The 20,232-nt window shown below is 47.6% G+C and overlaps 1 pseudogene; it reads left to right on the top strand.

The window, feature by feature from the left end:
- Positions 1-11,488: 11,488 nt before the first annotated feature.
- Positions 11,489-19,520, top strand: LOC100687949 (annotated as a pseudogene).
- The last annotated feature ends 712 nt before the right edge of the window (positions 19,521-20,232 follow it).

The raw sequence follows: 20,232 nt of genomic DNA, 5'->3' as shown, positions 1-20,232 counted from the left end.
ACACCATGCAAAACTAATTTCAGGTAGTTCACAGTTTTAACATTAAATCATGCTACATTGCTTGTGGCAATATTACTGGAGACGATAAACAACATCTTCTCTGCCCTCTTAGGTGCACTACTTTGAGAGTCTGTGAATTTAACTGACAAAGGGCAGATTAGCAAGAGAAAAGAAGCTAAACGTTTATTTTTTGCATCGGGGCGAGTGTATGTGGGAATACTCAGTGATGAGTAACAGAGAAGTGGTTAGAATTTCGGGTTTATATATCTAATTTAGTGAGGAAGAGAGAGGAGGAAGAGCAAATGGTTTCTTTAGGAAAGACAAATGGGAGGGGGGTGATGCTTGGCTGGCTCAGTGGGTAGAGCATGCAATTCTTGATCTGCAGGTTTAAGTTCAAGCCCCGTTTTGGGTGTAGAGATTGCTTAAAATCTTTTTTTTTTTTTCGTTTTTTAAGATTTTATTTATTTATTCATGAGGCAGAGAGAGAGGCAGAGACACAGGCAGAGGGAGAAGCAGGCTCCATGCAGGGAGCCCGATATGGGACTCGATCCTGGGACTCGTTCCTGGGACTCGATCCTGGGAATCCAGGATCACACCCTGGGTTGAAGGCAGGCGCCAAATCGCTGAGCCACCGGGGCTGACCCGAGATTACTTAAAAATCTTTAAAAAGAAAGAAAGAAAAGACAAATGGGTTTTTACAAAAACAAACAGGACATGAAAAAGTTTGTGCTAATTGTTTATGCAGGTACAAGTGTTCTTTATCATCGCCTTGAAACTCCCCAGGAACAGGAATTTATGACAGCTTCACTTCTCAGAAGTTGCTACCTTTTTTTTCTTTTCTCTCTTAAGATCTTATTTATAGGGGCCCCTGGGTGGCTCAATGGTTGCGCGGCTGCCTTTGGCCCAGGGCGTGATCCTGGAATCCGGGACTGAGTCCCCCATCAGGCTCCCTGCAGGGAGTCTGCTTCTTCCTCTGCCTATGTCTCTGCCTCTGTCTGTCTCTCATGAATGGATAAATAAAATCTTTTTTAAAAAAAATAAAGATTTAGGCTGCGGGGTGGCTGGAAAAAAAAAATAAAATGATTTATCTATTTGAGAGAAAGAGTTTGCTATTCCCAAACTCAAGGTGCATTATTACACTCCACAGCATGTAGGGGAGGGGCAGAGGGAGAGAGAGGCAGATTCCCCACTGAGCAGGGGGCTCCACACAAGGCTCAGTCTCTGGACCCCATGGACCATGACCTGAGCCGAAGGCAGATGCTTAACCACCTGAGCCACCCGGGCGCCCCAGAAGTTGCTGCTTATAGTCAGATACAGGAAACTCCAAGAAGGCTTCTTTCTGCATCTATTGAATCTCAAAGGTCTTTAACTTAAAATATTTATACAAATTCTGGGGTTTTGAGTGTGAAGCTGAGTTTTTGATGCTTTCTGTGATAAAAAGCAAGTACCATGGGACGCCTGGGTGGCTCAGTAGTTGAGCACCTGTCTTAGGCTCAGGGCATGATCACGCGATCCAGGATCAAGTCCCACATCGGGCTCCTGCAAGGAGCCTGCTTCTCCCTCTGCCTGTGTCTCTGCCCCCCCCCCTGTGTCTCATGAATAAATAAATAAATATTAAAAAAAAAAAAAAGCAAGTACCATGTGTTATAAAAGAAAACAACGGCCCGAGATGCTGTTACTTGGGTCAGGCCAAATCACCAAACCAGGGCTTAATATCTAACCTAATTGCAATTTCAATCTTCTCCAGAATGTTTCAACTGTTCAATCAGGAGTTTTCTTTATTTCCTTCTTTTTTTAAGTTGTATTTTTATTTAAGAAATGTCTACACCCAACTTGGAGCTTGAACTCACAACCCCGAGACCAAGAATCACATGATCCTCTGACTGAGCCAGCCAGGCCCCCAGGGGTTTGTTTTTTATTTTTATTTTTATTATTTTTATTTTTTTAAAGATTTTATTTATTTATTCATGACAGACACACACAGAGAGAGAGGCAGAGACACAGGCAGAGGGAGAAGCAGGCTCCATGCAGGGAGCCTGACGCGGGACTCCATCCCGAGACTCTAGGATTAGGCCCTGGGCTGAAGGTGGTGCTAAACTGCTAAACCACCCAGGCTGCCCTCAGGAGTTTTTTTTAATAAGAACCAATGGGGTAATCTGCCTCACTGGCCCTCTCCATCCCCCGCCACCCAAAGGAAGAAGAGGTAATGTGCACAATAAAACCCACTGCCCTTCCCCTTAAAGAAAGGTGGTCTTACCTGAAGCAATCCTTCCTTTTGCTGGTAACTTTCTTGTCCTACCTCCTTCCTACAAAACCCTTCCATTTTGTACAACTTCTTGGAGCACTCCTCTACTTGCTATATAAGGTGCTGCCTGGTTCACAAATCATTTAATAAAGCCAGTTAGAGTTTCACATGTACTCGGTTGAATTTTTATAATTTTTTTAAAAGTTTTCTTTCTTTTTTTTAAGATTTTATTATTTATTTACAAGAGATACACACTGAGAGAGAGAGAGAGAGAGAGAGAGAGAGGCAGAGACATAGGCAGAGGAGCCTATGTCCTCCCACATGCAGGAGCCTGATGTGGGACTTGATCCCGTGACTCCAGGATCACGCCCTGGGCCAAAGGCAGGCACTCAACTGCTGAGCCACCCAGGAGTTCCTTATATATATTTTTTAATTTAATTTTACTTTTAAGTAAACTCTATGCCCAACTCACAACCCTGAGATCAAGAGTCGCATGTTCTACAGACTGAGCCAGCCAGGCAACTCTGAATTTTTGTTTGTTTTTTTAAGATTTTATTTATTTGAGAAAGAGAGCATGAGCAGAGGGAGGGGCAGAGGGAGAAACAGACTCCCCGCCAAGCAGGGAGCCCATGCGGAGCTCGATCCCAGAACCCTGGGATCATGAGCTGAGCTGAAGGCAGGCACTTCACCAACTGAGCCACCCAAGGTGCCCCTGAATTTTGTTTTTTAACACATGAGAAAAATTAATGTGGAATGAGGATGATGGTCACCAAATCTGATCCCAAAGTTTGAGAAGTTGTACAGTGCCCAAGAAGCACACATTCCATTACCAGGTATAGGTTATTTAAGAATGAAATACTCATTTTTTCTTTTAATTTATGTTTATTATTATTTATATATTATTTATTTTCAAATAACTATGAAACTGTTAGGACATTAATCGTTATTACAGTGTACATAATACCTAATAAGTCTCAACAGCTGAGCCACCCAGGTGTCCCTGGTTAAGTAGTTCTTTGGAGGGGGGTGGTGGGGTGGAGATGGAGGGGATGGAGGGATACTTAACCTTTCTTAAAAAAAAAAAAAGATTTATTTATTTATTTATTTATGAGAGACACAGAGAGAGAGAGAGGCAGAGACATAGGCAGAGGGAGAAGCAGGCTCCATGCAGGGAGCCCAATGTGGGACCCAATCCTGGAACCCCGGGATCACCACCTGAGACAAAGGCAAATGCGCAACTGCTGAGCCACCCAGGCATCCCTGGGATACTTAAACTTGATGCTTTGAATTCTAACTAAGCCACTTACTAACTGCAGGACTTTGTCGGGCAGGCCATATCATCTCTCTCTGTACCTCCGTTTCTTCACCTATTAAGTGGGAATGATGATAAGGGGACATACTATTTGGGGGTGTGATGAGGATTGAATGATAGGACACTGTAAAGCCTCAGCCCAGTGCCTGCCACAGCAGGAACACCAGATAAATGAGGCAGTTATAGACAAAGCTCTGAGGGCTTTCCAGAAGAATGTAATGCTCTGTGTTCCCTCTCCATCCATCCCAGCCACAGACTGACTCAACAAGCCTTGCCTTTGTCTTGGACTTGGGGAAATAAAGTCAAGTCCTAGCCCAATCAGCCCGTGATCACCAGAGACTTGCCTATAGTCTGACAAAGTCAGGTTTCTTTGGCCAGTAGCAAGGCAGGAGAGTCCACAGCACAACAGGAACGGTGGGCAGCTCATCCAACAAAGGAGAACTGCAGCTGTTGTGTCAGGGGTAGGGGGGAGGCTCGAGAAATCGACCCGAAGTGCTGTTTGGATGGGCTCAAAGCAAAGTCAAAATCTAGACCAAAGAACGGGCCCAGAACGGACCCGTTTCCTTGGAAACTACTAAGTTAAGATAGATGCAGAATGGTGTGTCCAAAAATCCCATATCTAATGCTGGCCACCTGGGTTGTAAATTGAAGTTGCTTCTCTGGGTCAAAGTGAATGAGACACAAGAGTTGGCTGTTCATTGGGGCTGATACAATTTCAAAGAGCAAAGTCTCTGCTGGTCTGTGGATCTAGAGACAAGATCTCAGAGTAAGGAAGTAAGTGCTAGGGGCTCGCTCCCAGGCACCCCGCCCCCTCCCCTGCCCCCTGCAGCTGAGCCTGGCCTGCAGAGAAACAGTGCTTCCTCCTGCACTTTGTAGCTGGCTTCATCTTTGTTATCCCTGTCCCATAAATGGCAGGGCACATTTCTAACTTCTCATCCTTTGTCTTTTACTTTTTTTTTTTTTTTTTAAGATTTTATTTATTTGGGGGATCCCTGGGTGGCTCAGCGTTTAGCGCCTGCCTCTGGCCCAGGGCGTGATCCTGGAGTCCCAGGATCGAGTCCCCATATCGGGCTCCCTGCATGGAGCCTGCTTCTCTCATGAGAGCCACCAAGAGGCTCTCACCAAGACAGAGGGAGAAGCAGGCTCCATGCAGGGATCCCGGGTGCCCCAACTTCTCATCCCTTGCTAATTTTTACTTTCTCAATCCCCAGAAATAAGAAGGAGAGGGACTTTGTGACAGCCAGATGGGAGACAAGAGCTGTAGTCTGCTTTAAAAATGTGCCCTGCCATTTGTGGGACAGGGGTAACATAGGCACCTGTGCACTCCTCACAGCACCCAAGGGGTGGCAGAGGCTCTGAGTGACTTGCTGGGGAGGACAGGCCCTAGGCCACCCGGGGAGAGGGTGCAGGTGGCTCCCTGTACCTCCTGCCCCAGCAGCCTCTTCTCAGACCTGGAACAGCTGTGCCAGGGGAGATGGCTCCCAGGGCCATCCGGCTGGATGGCTTTTCTAATAACTAGAGAGGCCTTTTCACGTTTCATTGGCCTCTGATCTCAAAGTCTGGCCTCAGTCTCCCTTCCCAGCTGACAGCAATCCTGTCCTCTGCCTCTGCTGGTGACCATTGACTGTTCAATCCCGGGTACGCCACAGACACGTCAGGCAGCGTGAGTAAATTACTTGCACTTGAGCCTTGGTCTCCAGCTCTGATGGGTGGGGAGCGATTTATTCTGACCTCAGAGGATTACTAGGAAAATGGAATGAGCACATAATGCGTGCCCTAGAAATACCAGCCCCCCCAACACCCCCACACACACACACTGTCTCAGCCCCTACAATGCTCTTGCCCACTTCTCGTCACCGATCCCAATCCGAAAAGCTTTCATCAGCTCACCTGAAGTCCTCACCCTCACCTGGAACATGCTGTCTCCAGATCAGGAGAGCTTCCCTTCAGAGAAAGTCTACCTCAGGCCGAAGACCCCAAGCAGGGGTTTGAGAGCGTGGCCCCAACAGCTGTGGCATGCGGTTGATCCTGGTGACATAGCTCAGCTTGTCATCTACCATCTGGTGAGCCACAGAATGATGGAACTGGAGGAGCCCAGTGGGGACTTCTTATTTCTGGGGATTGAGAAAGTAAAGATTATTTTAAGCTGGAGCCATTTGAGATTCAGCAGATACAGGGGGGGGAAATGCCTCCCAGAACTTCTCTTATCTGACTAAAAGCAGAAACTAATGCGAAATGAGGACTGCCATAAATTACCGTTTTGCTGTGGGTCTGCTCCCAGGAGACAGACAGAGCAAACATGCCTTCGGTGCCCTCCCCGGGGAAGCTTAACGGTTCTGAATGCAGAAAGACCACTGGCATCTGCAGAAACAAACATCATCACAGACTTTCTTATTTCTAGTTCTCAAGTTTCTTCTCCTAAAAAGCCATTTGTCTTTCCTAAAGAGATTTATTTGTTCTTCCCATAGGAGCCTTTTCTCCCCCCTCCCTTTTTCCTACTAAATTAGATATAAAAGCCCCACATCCTAACCACCCCTTTGAGTTACTCTGAGCACTCCCACGTGCCTGAGTGCGTGCCTGAGTGCGTGCCTGTGTGCCTGGTGCAGAAATAAGCTCTGTCTGTTCACTTGCTAATCTAGCTTTTGTCAGTTTAATTGCAGGCTCATTCACTTCACCAGAGAAGAGAGGAAAAGTTTTCCCTCCTTGGAAGATTCTCTCCTTGACCAAATTTAGACAGGCTCCCTGCTCAGCTAGGCTCTGACTTCTAGGCTCCCTGTTCATCTCTGCAGTGTCCACTGTTAGCAAGAATCCTGCTTCGGTTTAGTGAAAATCCCCTCCTGTTGGTCTGGCCACTCAGTATCTTTTTTGTTGTTGTTGTTTTAAAGATTTTATTTATTCATGAGAGACATAGACACACACACACACACACACAGGCAGAAGCAGGCTCCACGCAGAGACCTGCATCGACCCCAGGATCCCAGGATCGCGCCCTGAGCCAAAGGCAGGCGCTAAACCGCTGAGCCACCAGGGATTCCCTGGCCACTCAATATCTTTTCACTCTGGACTGCCTTCAGCAACAATCCGGCTAGGTCAGTTTAGCAAAGAATTACTCTACCTCTTAGTCATTTTCTATCTACTGATCACCCCCTGCTCATTGGCAATAAATCCCTGCTTTTCCTTATTACATTCAGAGCGGAGCAGGACCTTGCTTCCCTACCACAAAACCCCAACTGTTATAGCCCCTCTTGAATCAAGCCTGCCTTACCATCTTTTTTCTTTCTTTTCTTTCTTTCTTTCTTTCTTTCTTTCTTTCTTTCTTTCTTTCTTTCTTTCTTTCCTTTCTTTCCTTCCTTCTTTCTCTCTCCCTTTCTTTCTTTTTTTTTTTTTTAAGATTTTATTCATGAGAGACACAGAGAGAGAGGCAGAGACATAAACAGAGGGAGAAGCAGGCTCCCTGCAGGGAGTCCCATGCAGGACTCGATCCCAGGACCCCAGGATCATGCCCTGAGCCGAAGGAAAACATCCAACCGCAGAGCCACCCAGGTGCCCTTATCTCACTATCTTTAATAAGTGTCATGAATGATTCTTTCCTCAACACCTCGGTTTCCCCACCGAAGCCCTTATCATCTGGGCTGATCCCTCTCTGTATATAAGGAGAAACTGAGAAGTTAGGCAATTAAACAAGAGAGGGAATAAGAGGGGCCCCTGGGTGGTTCAGGGGGTTAAGCGTCTGACTTCGGCTCAGGTCATGATCTCAGGGTCCTGGGATCAAGTACCTCATGGAGCCCCAGGCTCCCTGCATAGTGAGAAGTCTGCTTCTCCCTCTCCCTCTGCCCCTCCCCTGATTTTGTGCGTGTGCCTATGCACTCTCTCTCAAAATCTTTAAAAAGAGAGAGAGAGAAAGGGAGTAGGAGTTTGGATCCTGGGGTCCAGACTTACCACTAACCAGCCATGTGACCTCAGAGAGGTTACTTGTCTGTATTTGAAACAAGAGGCACTTATAACATGGGTAAATAACAATACCCACCTTACTGGGTATTGAATCAAATGAGTTACAGCTGTGCAGCAGAGTAAGCACTATCTAATAATTGGGTTTTTTTCAAGGTGCTTGCTTGAGGATACTCAGTTAATGATGAGAACTGAAATGAACACACTTTCCTGTCCCCGTGTTAAACAATACCAGGATCAAACAAAAATAATTCGGCTGTTTGCTCCAGGAAATATCTGCTACTAAGAGATAAGATTGTAAACTAACTAAGCAGTTGACTGATCAGGACTACTGATGAAGGAGGCCACTGATGGAGGAGGCCGGGTCTGAGGACCCAGATAGGGGGTTCTAGCCAAGGGGATTCCTGGTTTCCTGAAAGAGGGAAATCAGACACCAGCCAGCAGAATGTGAAAGCAGAGTTTATTGAAGATAGATAGATAGATAGATAGATAGATAGATAGATAGATAGATAGATAGATAGAGATGGATAGATGGAACATCCATGAGTCTTGTCTTTGCTTAGGGTCTGGGGTTTTGGTTGGCTATTGTGGCCTGGTGCATATACCTCTTAGGCATCCAGGAACTGGTCAGAACAAGGACAGGGTCCGGACGTCCTTCGTAAGTCATTCATTCCCTGAAGCCAGGGGTCTTGGCATCAAGGTGTTAGGAGTCAGTGGTCTTGGCAAACCTTTATGACCACTTGCCCCTTCACCCCTTAGATGTCATCTATCATGCTGGAAGACTCCAAAGATATCATTATCTCTTGGTCCCTGAGAAGGAGGACATATGCTATATGCATTACAAGCATGTGTACAGTGGGGTGGGCATGCAGGCCCCAGCAGGAATAGAAGCTGGAGTAAAGGGAAAAAAAAAAAAAAAAACCAGCTTTTTTTATGGGGTCCATTCTGCTTCCGTCTCACTATGACTTGTTCACCAGGACTCTTTCAGGACCCTTGCCTCCAGGACCCACCAATCCTTTGAGTCATAATTCTGCCTCATGTAACCACTTTCCTCCCTTGCAAGACCCAACCTCGCAAGACTACTTTCTGGACTTCTAAAGCCACACATCCCACCACCTGGTTGTCTCAGTGTGTCTCTTAACACACTTAAAGTTGAGCTCTTGATCCCTCCTCCCAGCCTATCCTCTGCCTCTTCTCCATCTGAGTAAGTGACGCCTCTCTGCGCACCCGGCTGCTGGAGCCAGAACTCTGGATGCCTCTCCTCCCTGATTTCTTTTTTTTTTTTTTTTTCCTCCCTGATTTCTTCTCCACATGCTAAGCCTGGACTATGGCTACGTAGGCCAGCTCCACCTCCAAACAGCACAAAAGTGTCCCTCCCTTCTCTCCATGACTGGTACTGTCCTCCTAACTGGTCTCCCTACTTATCTCCCTAACATTCACCCATTCCCCCTGCAACAGCCAGAGTGATATTTTATTTTATTTTATTTTATTTTATTTTAGATCTTATTTATGTGTTAGAGAGAGAGAGAGAGAACGAATCAGCAAAAGGAGAGGCAGAAGGAGAGGGAGAAGCAGACTCCCCATAAAGCAGGGAGCCAGACTCTGGACTCAATCCCAGGATCCTGGGATCATGACCTGAGCCAAAGGCAGATGCTTAACCGACTGAGCTATCCAGGTGCCCCCCAGAGTAACACAAATCATGTCTGGCTGGATCCCTCCCCCAACATGTTCCCTCCCCAACATGTACACACACACACCCACGCATGTGCGCACACACATGCACAATCTGGAACATCCTCAGCACTTAACTGCTTGGCCCTCATCTGGGTCCTTTTGAGATGGACTCTCTGTGTCATAGAGGCTGTTCCCCAATCAGATTGGAGGTGTCAGAGACCGAGGGCCCTGCACTAGGAGGGGCACACTGTCTGCTCAGGTCATGCCTAATGACCAATCTTCCAGGCTGGCCTTCCTGTGGCCATTCTAGTGCCCGACGCATGACCTCTCCACCCTCAGCCCTTTGTGCAGGCTGCTGCTTCTCCCGCATTGTCTGCTTCCCTCCAGTTGGCTCATCCTTCCTTATTCTTCAGGAAGCTGCCTGACTCTCCAAGCAGGGCTGGGTGGCTCCCTGAGCTCTCACCATAGCCCACTGACCTGTCACGGTCTCTCTCCCATTAGGCTGCAACCATCCGGAGGGTCTGGGTTCCCAGCTGTGTGCCGGGGACTTCTCAGCCTGCAAGTGCGTTTGATGCTGGAAATGCGAGGCTGACTTTGGCATTCTATCACCTTAGCACAGCTTCACAAGGGACTGTTTGCAATGGTGTGGGCAGGGCTAAGAGAAATTAGCAATGCGTGACAATGAAGCCTGCTAGGAGAAGCAGTAGTAAGTGAGGGACCAGGAGATGGCACCTCAAAATATGTCACTATAGCAAATGGATTATTTTGAGCTGAAGGTAGCTGAGAATCAACAAATGGCGGGAAGAGTTCTCTGTCCTTGCTTTAAGTCACCCAAAACTAGGCCATACATTTCCCTAGTGAAGGTGTCCCCCTCTCCCGGGTCAGGAGTGACTCTCCCCATCAGAGACAGAGAATCAGCATCAAGATGAATCTGCATAAACAAAACTTAAAATAATTAGTATCTTCTAGTAGTTCCCCCATACATTTCCTAGTCACTACCCTACAGTTTATTACCCCTTCAAGCCCAAACCCTCTTTCCTTTGTTAAAATGGTATTTAACTCCCCCTGCCTCAATCAAACCACTTCTCTGTATTTTACTTCTTTTCTGTGAACACCCACACATGAAAATATTAATAAAAATTGTGTGCCTTTTCCCCTGTTAATCTCTTTTGTTAGTTTAATTTGCAGCCGCCCCCCTCCACCCCGTACTTAACTGAAGAATGGTTTTCCCCTTGAGCCACTATGCCCTAAGCCTAAAGGGGCAAGGGAGAGAGCCCTGACGGGACTGGGGGACACTTGCAGCTGTAGGAAAGAGTGACCGTAAAGCTGTGGCCTCAGGTAGAGGAACAGCCCTTCCAACCCTCAGGCTAGCAGTGGGGAGGGAGGAGGCAATTCTCACATCCCTGTATCCCTTGTTAGTGACCGTCCCCACCGACTGATTAGAACCTGAAGCCAGAGGACAAGGGAACCCCGGTGAAGCAGTCAGCCTGCGGGCACAGTAGGATGGAGGCCGGTGGAGAATAACTATGGAGGGAAAAAGGAGAATGAGCTGTATAGGCACCTGAGCATTGGCCCTCTGAAGTTCTGCAGGGCCCTGGGCTGCACACAGAGAACCCAATGAGCCCTGGCCAGGCTGGCACTGCCAGTGACACCTTCAGGCCCAGACACTATGAAAAGTCAGCCGGGTCCAGACAGCAGAGGGACCCCTGGGAAGACACCCTCACCACCACCCCAAGATACTCTGGCCTCTGCAATTCTCAGAGGAAAGGGCCAGCAGGTGGGCTTCTGTAGGGCAGGAGGTGGAAGCCACTCTGGGTGCGGTGGGATTGGTTTGTCCAGGCCTGTCTCCTCAACAGCCCTGAGAAAGCAGGCCCCACCTGGACCATGTTTGTGACCTTCAGAACATGCCATTTCCTGCCACAGAGCACGCTGAGGTGGAAGCCTGGGGAAGAAATGAGTCTCCAAGGTAGGACACAGGGAGACTGGTAACACCAAGCAGATGTACTGAAAAGCAGATTTACACAAGAACAGCCTTTCTGGGGCAGCCCGGGTGGCTCAGCGGTTTAGCGCCGCCTTCAACCCAGGGCATGATCCCGGAGTCCTGGGATCGAGTCCCACATGAGGCTCCCTGCATGGAACCTGCTTCTCCCTCTGCCTGTGTCTCTGCCTCTCTCTCTGTGTGTGTCTCTCATGAATAAATAAATAAAATCTTAAAAAAAAAAAAAAAAAAGAACAGCCTCTCTTCCTCTGGCCCCTGTAGACTCAGGAGCTTGGGAAGCTGCTCCTTGCAGGCCAGCCGCCTGGGGGCGATGGAGCGGCCGCCCCAGAGCGGGGCGCGGGGCGCGGACCTCCAGTCCAGCCGAACGGATTCAGAAAGCCCGCAGGTGGCTCTGAGCCTGGCCCGCCCTGCTTCCCCAGAGTCCCCGGGCGCACCCCGCTCTGACCGAGGTCAGGGCCCAGGACAGCTGTGCGCCGCTGCCGGCCGGGGCCCCACCGCGGGGTCTGGGCCGCCGGGGCTGCAAGGCGCCGCGCGGCCACCAGGGGTCACTCCTCGCCAGCCGCTCGAGCCCGGGACCGTGCGCGGGCTTCACCCCTCCCTGCGCCGCGCCCCCCAGGCCGGGCCGGGCCATCGGTTCGGGGCCAGCACCTCACACCCCTGGCCTTGCGCCCGCCGGGCCATTGAAAGGGTGCTGAAGGAGAGTAGCCAGGTAAAATGCAGAAGGCCTAATGTGAATTTCAGATAAACACCAAATTTATCTCATTCTTTGAGTGAAGTATGTCTCAGAATAGTTTTGCTAAATTTGGCGACCTAGTTTGGAGTCAGACCCTTGCATTCTGATTCCAACCTCACCGTCACTGCGGGGCAGGAGAAACGCTCTTCCCTCTTCTGAGCCTCGGTTTCCTTAGGTATAAAACGGACGATGACACTTGCTCATGTTTCAGCTAAGGGTTCAGTCGACCTCAGCCTGTTCTCATCTCTCAGAAGCTGTTGGTTCTTGACTTTAGAGATGTAATATATTCTAGCTAGAAGCTGCCCAGAAAGAGGTGACTTGCAAGAGACCAAAGAGCAGGAAGGAGAGGTGGGGACAAGAGGCTTAACCGGACTCCAGGGTGAGAACTGAAACCACCTGCACCCACCAAGTTTAAAATCCACATTAACATGACTTTACTCTTCCACTGTCCTTTTTTTTTTTTTTTTCTTTTTTAAGATTTTATTTATTTATCCATGAGAGACACGGAGAGAGGCAGAGACGCAGGCAGAGGGAGAAGCAGGCTTCCTGTAGGGAGCCCGATGTGGGACTTTATCCCAGGACCCAGGATCATGACCTGAGCCAAAGGCAGATGCTCAACCACTGAGCCACCCAGGTACCCCTTCCACTGTTCTTATTAACTGATTTTACTATTATAGGAAACTTTTGCCAAAGATGATAAAAGTTGCAAATAATTTTTTTGTTCATTCCAGGAACTTCCTGGAAGGCTCATTTAAATTTATACCCCCCACCCCAAACCCTGGAAACATTTTTGGTTTTCACTGTTGTAGAGGGAATGGCTACTGGCATCTAGTGGGTACTAGCCAGAGATTCTGTTAATATCCTATGATGCACAGGACAGCCACAGAGAATTATTTAGCCCAAATTGCCAAAAGTGCCAAGGTTAAGAAATTTCTGATTTTTTTTTTATTTTTTAATTTTTTATTTATTTATCTTTTCTGATTTTTTTAAAAGATTTTATTTATTTATTCATAAGAGACACAAAGAGAGAGAGAGAGAGAGAGAGGTAGAGACACAGGCAGAGGGAGAAGCAGACTCCATGGAGGGAGCCCAGTGCGGAACTTGATGCCAGGACCCCAGGAGCATGACCTGAGCTGAAGGTAGACACTCAACCACAGAGACACCCAGACATCCCAATAAATTTCTGATTTAAATGAACATCAAACTGTTTGATTCTTCTTCTTCTCTCTCTCTCTTTTTTTTTTTTTTTTGTTTGTTTGATTCTTCTATAGAGAACATCAAGGGACAGTTTACTTCCCAAGACTCTTCAAAATCTTTGCCTCCAAATCCTTGCCTTGCTGTGTCCTTCAATACTAAACCCCTGTATCATGACTCTCTCTCCCAGTTCTAATCAAGTCCCTGCACCCAAATATCCACGTTAAACTAGCCTTGGCCCTACCTCCTCCAAGCTGCTCCTAAGACCAGAGTCCGAGGAAACTACTGATTGGCTATAGCTCAAAACCTAGTTGGCCATTTGTGATTGGTAGTGTTGCCATGTTGAGAACAAATTTAACCTCGACCATTTTGACAGTCATTTCAAGGAGCAGGTGTCCTAGAGGCACCTCCCCTCCATCACCTGGTTGTAAACTATGCTGCTCAGGGGTCTCCTTTCCTGGGTAGGAGGGTGAGGAGGGTGAGGATCCAGCATAGGCCCAATGCCCTCAATGGGTACACCCCATCACCCCATCATCACAGCCTTCTATCTACCCCTTGGGCCTTCCCTCATGTTCAGACTGTGCAGACACCCCACCCCCACCCCCAGATCCAAACTGAAATGCCGGAGACCTGCATTCTCTCTCTCTCTCTCTCTGACTCTCCAGTTAACACTGGGGGAGAGTCCTGGAAGGTCTTTCTGTATCTGATGACATACAACATGCAGGACACTCTGAAGATGAGAGGTAAGGTATGGCCCCCACTCTTCACCAAGTGAGTTCCAACTCCCTGGCCTGGCTCATTTCAAAATGATTGAAAGAGAAAAGGAAGGAAGAAGTAAAGAAGTAGAAGCACCCAGTTCCCAACACCTGTTAACATTTGGTGTGTTCCCTTGTAGCCTTTTACTTATGCATGTAACCTATGATCATAGCCCCTGTACAATGTCACCTTCTTTTTCCCATATAGGGCCTATATAAGGAAACCCACGTCAAGTCTGCAAAGCCCTCAAGGTTATAAAGTTGAAAGGTAAGAAAAACCAACCACAAACAGCCAAGTAGGCTTTAAGCTATAGCCGATCAATAGTTAGTTTGCAAACTACTTACTTTGCTTCCACCCCGCCTTTTCTCTACAAGATCTCTCCCTGAGTTCCCATCCATGGAGTCTCCAACCACTTCTGGTTTGGCACTTCCAAATTCCAATAGATTTTTGCTCACATAAACTCTTAAAAAATTTAAATAAGCCTCAGTTTATCTTTTGACCAGGTCAATGGCTTCAAAATATTGCATCAAGTAGACATAACCTAGCGATTACTTAAGAATTCTCCTATGACTGGATACTGCTTTCTGTTTTTCACTATTGTAAATAATACTGCAATGAACATCTTTGAGCATAAACCCCACTTTCCCCTTCCTCCAGCTATTGGTTTGTGATCAAGTCCGCCAGCAAATAGTTTGCTTCTTGAGCAGAGTGAATAACTCACTTATGTATCCTTTTTACCCACTCAAGAGCTTGGCACGCAGCACATATTCAAAACTTGCTGACTGGGTGATGGTGTTGATGCTGCCCTGTAGGTCTCCACCCTCCTAGTCCTTGTATGACTTTTGCCTTTGGCTGCCACTGAAGCGGGAGAGCTAGGTTCTTGTCTCACAGAGTTGAAGAATGATTCTGGAGGACAAAGGAGCATGAGTAAAGCGATAGTTTTATTAAGCAAGGTTACAGAAAAAGCTCTCAGGACTGAGAGGGATTGCCACTGAGGGCTTTTAGGATTAATCTTTCATTAAATGCTAACCAGGGATCTTAAATCTTTTAAATTTCTCTACTGACAGCAACTTTGTATAAACAGAACTAGTGATAACATCTCTAATGGGTCTTTTTAGGGTCTGTTTCTTTTCTGTTGACCACAGGAGACTGTCATAAATAAGACACCTCCTCACCTCCCCCAATACCTAGGGCAAGGAGGTCTGGTGTGTTCCCTTATCTTTGCTTTCCTCACACTTCCGCATTTTGGGGATTTCTATAAGCCTGATCCCATAGGCCCCTATCTATCTCTCCCTACGTGGCCCGCCTGTCCCTTACTCAACACAAGCCATCTGATCCCCTTCTCATAAGACTTTAGTCTGACCCACATCACCTCCCCAGGTTGTCTTCTGCTTTATCCAGATTTTTGGTGCTTGATACTGGCTGGACACTGAAGTCATCTAGGGAGCTTTCGGAAAGCAGGCTCTGGATTTGTCTCCAGAGAGTCTGATATAATTGCTCTGGGGGTTGGGGTCCAGGTAAGATACCTTGTAAAAAGCTCAGTAAATGATTACAAGAGCAACCACAGTTGAGAACTCTTGAATTAAATGGTCCTTGGGGTCCCTTCCAGCTTTCATGACCTGTGAGCTTTGGGTTAGGACAGTGAAGCAGAGACTCCATCATATTGCTCTGGGAAAATAGAATATATTCATAATTCTTTCTAGGAGTATACAGTTAAACTCTGGGACCTTGAGGGAAAAAACTCCTAATCCTTCTCCATCTTCTGGAAATATCTTGGCTCTCCATCACCCCCTCCAACTGATGGCCCTTCAAAGGCTGTAGGCCAAACCAGCCCCTGATCATTTACATTTCACAGATGGAGAAGCTGAGAACAGAATTGGCCCTGAAGACAATCAGAAATCCAGCTGCTAGGGGAATCTGGGGGGGAGGGGGGGCGGAGGGGGCGGGGGGGGGGGGAAGCCTGTGTTTTTAACAATTCTGCTTATGATACCTTGGCATATTGAATAGTCTACACTGAGGGGATTTGAGAAAGGGCAACTGCAAGAGGGACTGCCTGCCCTTGTCACATAACACCCTCATGTGAGAGGTGCCCTCTCTTCACCAGGAGGAATGAAACATTCCTATCTCCAAAGATGGAGGGACAGCCAAGAGGAATCTGAACAAAAAAGGCATCACTAAATCTCCCCCAGTTTACTACCCGCTGATCTATTCACATTTCCCCATGACTTTTCCACTCTTCCTGAAACCCCACATAAAATCGCTCTTGGTTTGAGTGCCTCTTCCTGCCTTCATTTCCTTCTGAGGGCTCTTCTGTTATGTAAAACTCACATTAAACTAATTTGTATGCTTTTCTCTTATTAATCTGCCTTGGGTTACAGAGCCCCAGTGGAGGACCGAGAAGAACAGACGTCTCCTCTCCACTATGATCCCACCGCAATGACCAATTCTCGATTTTAGGAGTCAGCGGAGGGCAGAAATGCGGGCTGCCGCTGTTGAGAAGGCAGCAGGAGGGGAGCAGGCCGTGGGAGGAGGCCATCCTGTCAGCTGAGGGCCCGAGACATGCAAGTCAAACAGCAAATGAGTTTTTCTAGCAGCTCATTCCCTGATTCAGTAGTGAAATATTGCCTGGATGTACTCAAATCACCTTCAGGGGACTCTGAGACACCCCGAAGAGATTAAAGTGATTTCCCCAGAGTATCTCATGACTTAATGATAGCTCAATAAGGAATGAAAAAGAAAACACTGCCATATAGGAGAAAATCATTATTTCCTCCTGCTTGTAGGCAGTTACAGCGCACTGTAGAGGCAGAGCAGCAAGGGATACAGCCTGCAGGAGGACGGAAGATTCCTATGGGCTTTCAGACTGGGGCTTCTTCTTGAGCCACTGAACTTCTGAGAAAGTGCGAGACGGGGAGGGAGGAGGGGTCCCCTCTGTGGTTGGGGTCCAGACTTGCTCTCCCACCAACTCATGATGAAATGCAAACTTCCTGTCTGGATAAAGGGCCCTGAATTCTTTCTGAAAGGACCATGGGAACAGAAGACTGAAATGAAGCACATCATCTGCACCATCAGTTCTCTTTTCCTCCATTTAAAACATTTGCAAGGGGCCCCAGGGTGGCTCAGTCAGTTGAGCAGTTAAGCATCTACCTTTTGCTCAGGTCAAGATCACAGGTCCTGGGACAGAGCCCCCACGTCCGGCTTCATGCTCAGTGGAGAGTCTGCTTCTCCCTCTGCCCTTCTCCCCATGCTCTCTTTCTCTCTCAAATAAATAAATAAAACCTTTAAGAAAAAAAAGCCACATTGGCCAAAATTTCAAATTTTTAACTACAACAGACTGAATAGCCTCACATTTACAGTCAGATGCAGTTTTATATGCTATCACCTTCCAAAAGTGTGAGATGTTCGCTTCCTGTTTCATAAAGGAAATGAAATGGGCTAAATGAGAAATACTTCCCCACCAGAAATAAAACACTACTTGCTCATTGCAAAGATCATTTTTATGTCTTCTAAATAGCGGGGAACACTTGCTGAAACTAAACCCATCGATGTCTCAACAGCTTTATTTGCTCACTCTATTTTGGGCCCCATTATGGAAGCAATCTCTGTTGGCAGACATTTTTCCACCAATAATTTTTTGAGCAGTTAAATTTTTTTCTTTTCCTTAATGCAGTAGAACTGAGCCCATCCCTCTCTCAGGATAATCTGGAGCCAGGGTGGGGGTGGGTGGGCAAGAGGGAGATAGCACGTTCCCCAAAGGATTTTGTGTTGATTCAAAATATATAAAGGGTTCACAGATTATTCCTTGCACACAGGTTTCTCCGGAGGTTTGGTACTTGAGGGACACAGAAAGCTTCCCAATGACCCTGTTGTGATTCCTGTAATCCTACTGGTATCCTCTTTGAATGAGGGCACCATATTTCTCAATATTCAGAACGGTGTCCTGAGGACTTATTAAGGATTTGGGCTAGTGTGGGTGATTTTTTTTTTAAAGATTTTGTTTATTCATTCATGAGACACACACAGAGAGAGAGAGAGAGAGAGAGAGAGAGAGAGAGAGAAGCAGAGACACAGGCAGAGGGAGAAGCAGGCTCCATGCAGGGAGCCTGGCGGGACTGATCCTGGGTCTCCAGGATCACACCCTGGGCTCAAGGCTGTGCTAAACTGCTAAGCCACCTGGGCTGCCCATGATTTTTTTTTTTTAATTTTTTTAAAAATTTTTTTATTTATTTGTGATAGTCACAGAGAGAGAGAGAGAATGAGGCAGAGACACAGGCAGAGGGAGAAGCAGGCTCCATGCACCGGGAGCCCGACGTGGGATTCGATCCCGGGTCTCCAGGATCGCGCCCTGGGCCAAAGGCAGGCGCCAAACCGCTGCGCCACCCAGGGATCCCTGCCCATGATTTTTTAAACAAAAGATTTTATTTGTTTATTCATGAGAGATACACACACACACAGAGGCAGAGACACAGGCAGAGGGAGAAGCAGATTCCCCACTGAGCAGGGATCTTGACGTGGGACTTGATTCCAGGACCCCGGGATCATGACCCCAGCCAAAGGCAGAAGCCCGGTGAGGCACGTGTTTAGGCTGTCGCTGCACCCGCACCCACCCCGCACCTGCACCTGCACCCACCCCGCACCCGCACCTGCACCCAACCCGCACCGCGGCTTTTGCCTTGCGGCCCTCGGGTCGGTAGCCAGCCTTCGGGGCCCCCGCCCTCCGCGTCCACATAGGACGCCTTAGCTAAACGTCCCGGAGCACATGCAGGCTCTGTCCGTGGCTCCGGCCGCCTCCTCGAGGTCGACCCCAGGAATGGCCGGGGACTCCCGCGCTGGACCGCAGAGAGCCCTGCGGCGCGTGACCCGGAGCCCGCGCGGTGGCCGCAGGCTGGGGCTGCAGCAGCCGGAGGGCCTCGGGCAGGACGGATACGGCCACCTGTTCGTACAGCGTTCAGGCTCACTGCAGAAGATCTTTCAAGTCGTTGCAATCTTGTTGGCAAGATTTAAAGGATTTCATGAGACCAGCAGGTGGAGTGACCCATGCCTACGCGCACAAAGAACGCTCAAACCAGGGCCTGATTGAATTCCGTTCCCGCTCCGACATGAAGCTGCTTTGGATAAACCGGATGGTATGGAAATAAATGGCAGAAATATTAGGCTCATTGAGGATAAACCACAGAAGGAGCCATAAGCGGTCTTACCCTGGAAGCAGATCAAGGTCACGGTCTAGAAGAAGGTCACGAAGTGGGAGTCATAGAGCAGCCGCAGTAGATCTCCAAGTATCTCAGAAAGTCGCTCCCGATCCAGGTCTCAGAGCAAAGGTCGATCACGTTCTCGATCAAAAGTCAGGAAATCTAGATCATAAAGCACATCTAAGCCCAAGTCAGATGGGGGCTCCCGTTGGCTCTCTCGAAGCAGATCTAAGGAGTATGAGCAATCTCGAAGCAGGTCTTGTTCTCCACCTCGTTCCCCCAAAGAAAATGGAAAAGGTGATATAAAGTCAAAATCTAGATCAAGAAGCCAGTCTCGTTCAAATTCTCCCCTTCCTGCCCCACCCTCAAAGGCACGTTCTGTGTCCCCTCCACCAAAAAGAGCTTCAAGATCCCGTTCTAGATCTCATTTGAAGTCAAGGTCACGGTCCAGATCCAGTTCCAGAGATTAACCTAGAACTCTGCATTCTTGGCACACTGTTATGGAACACTTTCCTACTTGCTTAGGCAGTTAGTTACTCTTCCATGTTTGTACTTGGCCTCTTCAGTAAGAGGAATCTCCTGAAAATGGGGGCACACAGAAATTTGATTTGTGGCCAAATTTGATGGAAAAAACTGAGGTTCTAAGGAAATGCTGGCATGGAGACCCTCTCCATTCTTTGTGGAATTAAGATAACTTTGATTTTATAGCTTTTGAACTAAAATAACTTTTGTAAACATTAAGCTCATTTAGATTTTTAATTTTTTTAATTTTTATTTTTTTTTAAAGATTTTATTTATTTATTCGTGAGAGACCCAGAGGAGAGGCAGAGACACAGGCAGAGGGAGAAGCAGGCTCCATGCAAGGAGCCGGAGGGAGCCGGTGGGATCACGCCCTGGGCCCGAAGGTAGAGGTTCAGCTGCTGAGCCACCTAGGCATCCCTCATTTAGATTTTTTAAAAGTATTTCACCAGGATCTGCTGCAGGAGTTTTGTTGTTTTGTTTGCTTACTTTCAAATTAACCGTTTCTAGCTTTGAATACCTAAGGCTTTAGAGGGAGATCCCGATTTTCAATCTTGTTGGCTTTTTATAAAGCTTGAGGTATGTAAGATTTCAATAAAAATTTGCTACCAAGATAATTGCCTTATTGAATAGGTCACTATCAAATTCCTTTAAATATTGATC

Source organism: Canis lupus, chromosome 10 (genome assembly GCF_011100685.1).
Source record: "Canis lupus familiaris isolate Mischka breed German Shepherd chromosome 10, alternate assembly UU_Cfam_GSD_1.0, whole genome shotgun sequence".
Lineage (NCBI taxonomy): Eukaryota > Metazoa > Chordata > Mammalia > Carnivora > Canidae > Canis > Canis lupus.
Note: the sequence above shows the minus strand (reverse complement) of the source record. Positions and strands in the feature narration are given on the sequence as shown.